Source organism: Nicotiana tabacum, chromosome 12 (genome assembly GCF_000715075.1).
Source record: "Nicotiana tabacum cultivar K326 chromosome 12, ASM71507v2, whole genome shotgun sequence".
NCBI lineage: Eukaryota > Viridiplantae > Streptophyta > Magnoliopsida > Solanales > Solanaceae > Nicotiana > Nicotiana tabacum.
This window is the reverse complement of record NC_134091.1, coordinates 43,122,548-43,129,246: the sequence shown is the minus strand read 5'-3', so window position 1 is coordinate 43,129,246 and position 6,699 is coordinate 43,122,548. Positions and strand designations below refer to the sequence as shown.

The window sequence follows — 6,699 nt, the reverse complement described above, 5'->3', positions numbered from 1 at the left end:
AGCGTATATGAAAACTGATCAGAAGGGAGAGGAAACTAAAGAGTTACATCAACTAAGAAAATCAGGAGTTTGATTATTAGACCCAGAAAATTATAGACATCATGATTGAGAACATTACATAATCACTATTAATATCAGAGGTACAAAAGAGATAGTATAGTAGCCATATTTTATAATGGCTCTATGATAAAGCCTGTGAGAAGAGTACTAACCTCGTAAGAAGTCAGTATGAAGCTCCCACCAGATTGTGTATACACCAGAGGTGCAAGTATTATAATAGAGCTTCAAGTTATGGACATGAATTACACCTTAAGTGGAAGGGAGGTCATGAAAGAGATAGAAGATACGATGCGAGATTTTAAGGTAAGTAAGATAAAGGTGAACAACGTACGAGATACTCAAAGGCAGAAGATTGTGAATAGTCCATACTTCGGATAAAAGGCTAGAAGCGCGGGGATTCAGTATCTAGGAATAATAGCGGCGTCGTCAGTAGCATATCTTCCATCCTATGGTCTAGGTATCGAAAAGCCTGACTAAGAGAGTAAAGAAGAGTTAGAGACGATGTGATGTCTCGCTTAATATTCCAAAATGACATAAGGAAATCTATGATGTAAGCAAGTTGAAGGGTTGCAAGTAATACAAATAGATATATGTAGGTCGCAAGTTGTTATATGGTAAAGCGACAAGGTTCTAGAAGATAGGAGTAAGGATAAGAATGGGCGAGTGAGAAGGTAACGAAAATGGATAAGTCCTCAGGATTAAGCCCATGAAAACAAGAAGAGCAGATAGTTTCTCCAAGTTATACAAAGCTCACTATAGCCTGAATGAACTCAAAGGAGTCTAAGACTAATAGTATTTAGAAGAGATGGAATGCTGCCGTGGTAATAGAATGATGGTTTAATTATGATAGATAAAGGATGACGTTTGGACCTTCGATTGAGTACTGATCTGACGAAGAAAAGAAAGGGATCTCATGAATTGGACAAGATTAAAATACTCGTGTAAGGTGAGTCATATTGGGATGCTGTAAAATATGGTTATAGAAGTATAGTATCGCCCCTAGGTGGATCAATCTAATTACTCCAGATGTCCCTGATGAGATGTGAGCCCTAGCGGCAGTGTTACATAAGAGATCAAGTTATCGGTGGTATATTGTAGATTAATATTGAGGTGAATTAACAATGGATGGACAAAAGTCACAAAGTATGAAATGAGATTAGGCCGTCATTCTTAAGATGAACAGTAATGAGGAAGCATTAAAGGACTTAGATTTATACATATGTGATAAGCAAGGAAAGTAACCTGGAGTTCGATAGCAGACCTCAGTAACGATAAATCAAAGTAAGAGTTATGGCAGTAAAGTCATACAGATGGATAAATAGATCTATGAAAAAAGGTAACAACAGTTGCGAGATTGGAATAATTCCGACCATAAGTCGTGGTGTGAGAAAGAGGTCTAAAGGGGGGAATATCATGACCTTTGGAATTATTCACAGAATAGTTTCCTAGATAGAAAGGAGAGTACTAAATTATTCGGAAGACATAAGTCATGAAAATGATAAGTGCATCAGTCAACATTCGAGGACGAATGTTCCAAAGGGGGGGATCATGTTATACCCCATGTTTTCGTACATGGAAGTACGCCATAAGTAAATTGATGGAAGCTCGGAAAATGAGATGTTACATCCCGCATTTGCATATGTTAAACTTTCATCGTAAGTTAATTGACGTAAGTTAGGGAATAAAATTGTTTTGGAGATTATAAGCATTGTACTATTTCAAACAAGTGATGAGTAAATTCGTGAAGGTGAGAGGGTAAGCAAATCGAAGAAAATGAATTTCGTCGAAGTTTGATATTTTGGGATAAAATATGGCCCGAGCTAAAATACCCGGTATTTATGGACTAGTGCCATACAAAGTACCACATGACCACAATAGAAGGGTATATATAAAGTGCATTAAAAGTGGGTAGTATTTTAAATAAGTTGGGATAATTCTTAATTGTGCGGGCAATTGATTAATTATTAATTAGTGAGAGATTAACTAGTTAATTAAGGATTAGTAGATAATTAATTAAGATATTGGGATAAGGCCTAACAAGCCAAAACGTGGCAGCCCCTTTGTTTCATTTAGTGACTCTTACCTTATAATTGAAAGGTGTCACAATTGAGTAAGATTACGGGTTAGTCATTACTATGTGGGCCCTATTCCATTTAATGCATAAAACCCCTCTAATTCAAAGAGGGGTCTTATATACAAATGTTAGAAAACGTTCAGGAGGTATTCAACTAAATTTTACACAAAAAACTTTTCATTTGAAGGAAAAACCATGGACTTCTCATCTTTTTCATCCCACCTTTAATCTATCTAATACTAAATCAAATCAACTATACATTCTTTAAAATCCAAAATCTTCTACCAGCACCATTCCAGTGGCCATTAATAGGAAACATACCAAATTTCATAGGCAAAAATCCCCATATCAAATGTGTATAATATAGTAAGACAGTACATTATAATATAGTACTCTTTCTATTAGAAAGTTACATGAGTATATCTTGAAATAACATCATACGAATTTTTCCCTACTTCGATCCGCCGTTACGTATCGTCGCAATCAACGGGTGTTAAAGGGATTGTCAAGAGAATCGGTTCAGGTATGTTAAGGCTATCCCTTCTTTCTTTTGGCATGATCTATACGACACATGCGAAACGAGCAAATGCACAACTTACATAAATTACTTTATTCGTAGAAATGCTAGAGATGTATATATTCTTATTTTTCCATGTGTCATATTATTCTATCATCTGTTTATGGGTCTCAAAAATACATAAATTGGTAAAGTTTATTTCATGATATTAATCAGAGGCATAATGGTCTTATGACGTACTGAGAGATTTTATTAACGTATTTCATATGCATTTCATGTATTTATACATGCACATTGACCCATGACTAGATGGCATTATATACGCGTATATATATATATATATATGTATATGGGGTGGGATATGAAAAAGGTTATGGCGTTATATACGCACCACCACCTGTGCGGGTAATTGGTTAATTATTAATTAGTGGGAGATTAACTAGTTAATTAAGGATTAGTAGATAATTAATTAAGATATTGGGATAAGGCCTAACAAGCCAAAACGTGACAGCCCCTTTCTTTCATTAAATGACTCTTACCTTATAATTGAAAGGTGTCACAATTGAGTAAGATTACGGCTTAGTCATTACTATGTGGGCCCCACTCCATTTAATGCATAAAACCCCTCTAATTCAAAGAGGGGTCTTATATACAAATGTTAGAAAACGTTCAGGAGGTATTCAACCAAATTTAACACAAAAAACTTTTCATTTGAAGGAAAAACCATGGACTTCTCATCTTTTTCATCCCACCTTTAATCTATCTAATACTAAATCAAATCAACTCTACATTCTTTAAAATCCAAAATCTTCTACCAGCACCATTCCAGTGACCATTAATAGAAAACATACTAAATTTCATAGGCAAAAATCCCTATATCAAATGTGTATAATATAGTAAGGCAGTACATTATAATATAGTACTCTTTTTATTAGAAAGTTACGTGAGTATATCTTGAAATAACATCATACGGATTTTCTCCTACTTCGATCCGTCGTTACGTGTCGTCGCAATCAACGGGTGTTAAAGGGATTGTCAAGAGAATCGGTTCAGGTATGTTAAGGCTATCCCTTCTTTCTTTTGGCATGATCTATACGACACAAGCGAAATGAGCAAATGCACAACTTCCATAAATTACTCTATTCATAGAAATGCTCGAGATGTATATATTCTTATTTTTCCATGTGTCATATTATTCTATCATCTGTTCATGAGTCTAAAAAATACATAAGTTGGTAAAGTTTATTTCATGATATTAATCAGAGGCATAATGATCTTATGACGTACCGAAAGATTTTATTAATGTATTTCATATGCATTTTATGTATTTATAAATGCACATTGACCCATGACCAGATGGCGTTATATACATGTATATATAAATGTATATATATATATATGTATATGGGATATGGAAAAGGTTATGGCATTATATATGCACCACCACCTGATCAGCTGGTATACGTTGATGATTTTGCCCACAGTGGCCGAGATGATTTTATGGGATGCCCTCAGAGGCTTAATGATATTATGAACACATGTACCTACGCACGACATGACATTCATATGCATATGCATGACACTATGAGTATTTCATGATTTACAGAGTTATTCAGACTTACATGTCGAGTCTTTTACTCCACGTTTCTCTCATGTCTATTAGTTACTGATTTTCATTCCTTACATACTCGGTACATTATTTGTACTGACGTCCCTTTTACCTGGGGACGCTGCGTTTCATGCTCGCAGTTCCCGATAGACAGGTCAAGAGCCCTCCAAGCAGACTATCAGGTCAGCGGAAGATGTTGGTGCACTCCATTTGCTTCGGAGTTGCTTGTTTAGTTAGTATGATTTAGACGTGTATTGTTTGGTATGGCAGGACTTTGACCCGACCTTTGTGAAAATTATGTATTCTTAGAGGCTTGTAGACAGATGTCATGTACGTAAAAGATTGTATGGCCTTGTCGGCCTATGTTCAGTATACGAGTGGTTATTTTGGTCTTATAGGCCCGCATGTCTTATGTATAAGTTGGTATTACATGTTGTATTCTACTTATCTCACAGCAGCCTTCCGGCTCCGTTATCTAAGATAGTATGACATGAAAAGATACGATATGCTAGTACTCGGTTGAGTTAAGGTACCAGGTGCCCATCGCGGCCCATCGGTTTGGGTCATGACAGGGCCGTACGTCTCGACAGGATTATGTACCACTCATATGGGAGCGGGCCGTTCACCTCGGCAATACAATAGATGTATCTATGGTTCGGCATTTCTATAAAATATTCTTATGAAATCATGCGTAATAATTGATAACAAGGCTGTATATCTGTGAGTTTTCCTGATTTGAACTGTGGCGACCTATCTTGTGAGATCCATTATATATACTCTGTTTGAGGAGGTAGCTACTAGCTGATAGTTTGAGTTATTACTAAGAGGAGAATTGTACCACGTATTTATACTTGTTATTTCGTTTATTCCCCTAACTCACATTTGTTACTTCTATTATATCTGTCTTATTGGACCACTAGTAAGTGTTGATGTCGACCCCTCGTCACTACTTCTCTGGGGTTAGGCTAGATACTTATTGGGTACGCGTTAATTTACGTACTCATACTACACTTGCTGCACTTATTGTGCAGGTACATATATGTCTGGTGGTCTTTTGGGCGTAGAGGCACGACTATTGCGAGGACTTTACCGTGAACTGCATTTCATATTACGATCCACAACCTGCAGAGACTCCATCAGAGTTATTTATATTTCTCCTGTCTAATTTGTATTCCGGACAGATGTTGTATTTTATTATATTTCCTAGTTGATGCTCATGCACTTATAACACCGGATTTTGGGGGTTCCTACGGGTTGTTCATTATTGTAGCTCGTGTAAATATTATCATTCACTCTGTAAATTTTATTTCACACTATCTAATTAATAAAAATTATGATTTTAAAGTACTAGAATAAGTAATTAAATTGATCAATCACTGTTGGCTTGCCTGACGGCGGTGTTAGGCATTATCACGACCTATAGTGGATTTTGGATCGTGACAATACACAAATCACCCCTCTTGTGTGACATTGAAGTATAAAATATCATTTTGAACGTTATACGGTTTTGCATAATAGAGGTGTCGATTAAATCTTTCCACAAAACACTTTGTCCTTACAAGTAAATAAAGTAATAGGGAAACAAGTAATTACTGCAAATAGTTTTAGTTGGTCACGGCACCATAGTATGGGTCAAATAGCACAAATATTTAATGTTATACAAATAGAATGCACAACCGCAAATAAAATTTCGCCTGTAATCGTTAATACTCCGAAATATTCTTCAAAAGAAAATCTGATTTTGGTAAAAATCAATTTGCTAAGTTATTAGATATTATTAACTCACCAGTATCACTAGTAACTATTAAAAACTAGCTGACTGTATAATACAGGAAGCATCCGATTAAATGGGAGCGAGATTAATAGTTTGAACAAAGAAGGATGATTTTATTTTGGCTTTGTTTAGTAAGTTCTTTTTTGTGAGTGTTTGAATTTTTGGAAGAATTATTTTTGGATTTATTTCGGAAGATCTGTTTTTCTGGTTTTGCTCTGTGAAAGAAGCACACTAATGCCCAAAATTCTTTCAGCTTTCACATGGATCATACTCAACAAAATAGTTTTTCAAAGTTACATTTTTTCATGAAAGATGTATTATGTCACGACCAGAATTTTCACCGTCGGATCGTGATGGTGCCTAATGCTGCATTTGCTAAGCCAGCCAACATTAGAGGTCTGCAACATGAAAATCTTACAATATATACAGAGAATTACTACAACCCAATACATGAAAATAAAATAAGAAGCGAAATTTATATAATGATACTGCGCAATTAATACTGATAGGTCTAACTACCCATGATCTGGTATCACAACTCACGGACTACTACGATTAACTACAAGTATTTGTCTGAAAGAAAGAGGTACAATTGTTTATGAACTAATAAAAACAGTAGATGAATATATAGGAGGGGACTCCAGGAATCTGCGGACGTCGGCAGA

The 6,699-nt window shown here is 35.6% G+C and overlaps 1 long non-coding RNA gene across 1 annotated transcript; it reads left to right on the top strand.

The window, feature by feature from the left end:
- Window positions 1-3,147: 3,147 nt before the first annotated feature.
- LOC142167422 (uncharacterized) lies at window positions 3,148-5,135 on the top strand. Its single transcript, XR_012697552.1, has 2 exons — window positions 3,148-3,704; window positions 4,401-5,135. It is a non-coding gene; the product is annotated as an uncharacterized LOC142167422 (long non-coding RNA).
- The last annotated feature ends 1,564 nt before the right edge of the window (window positions 5,136-6,699 follow it).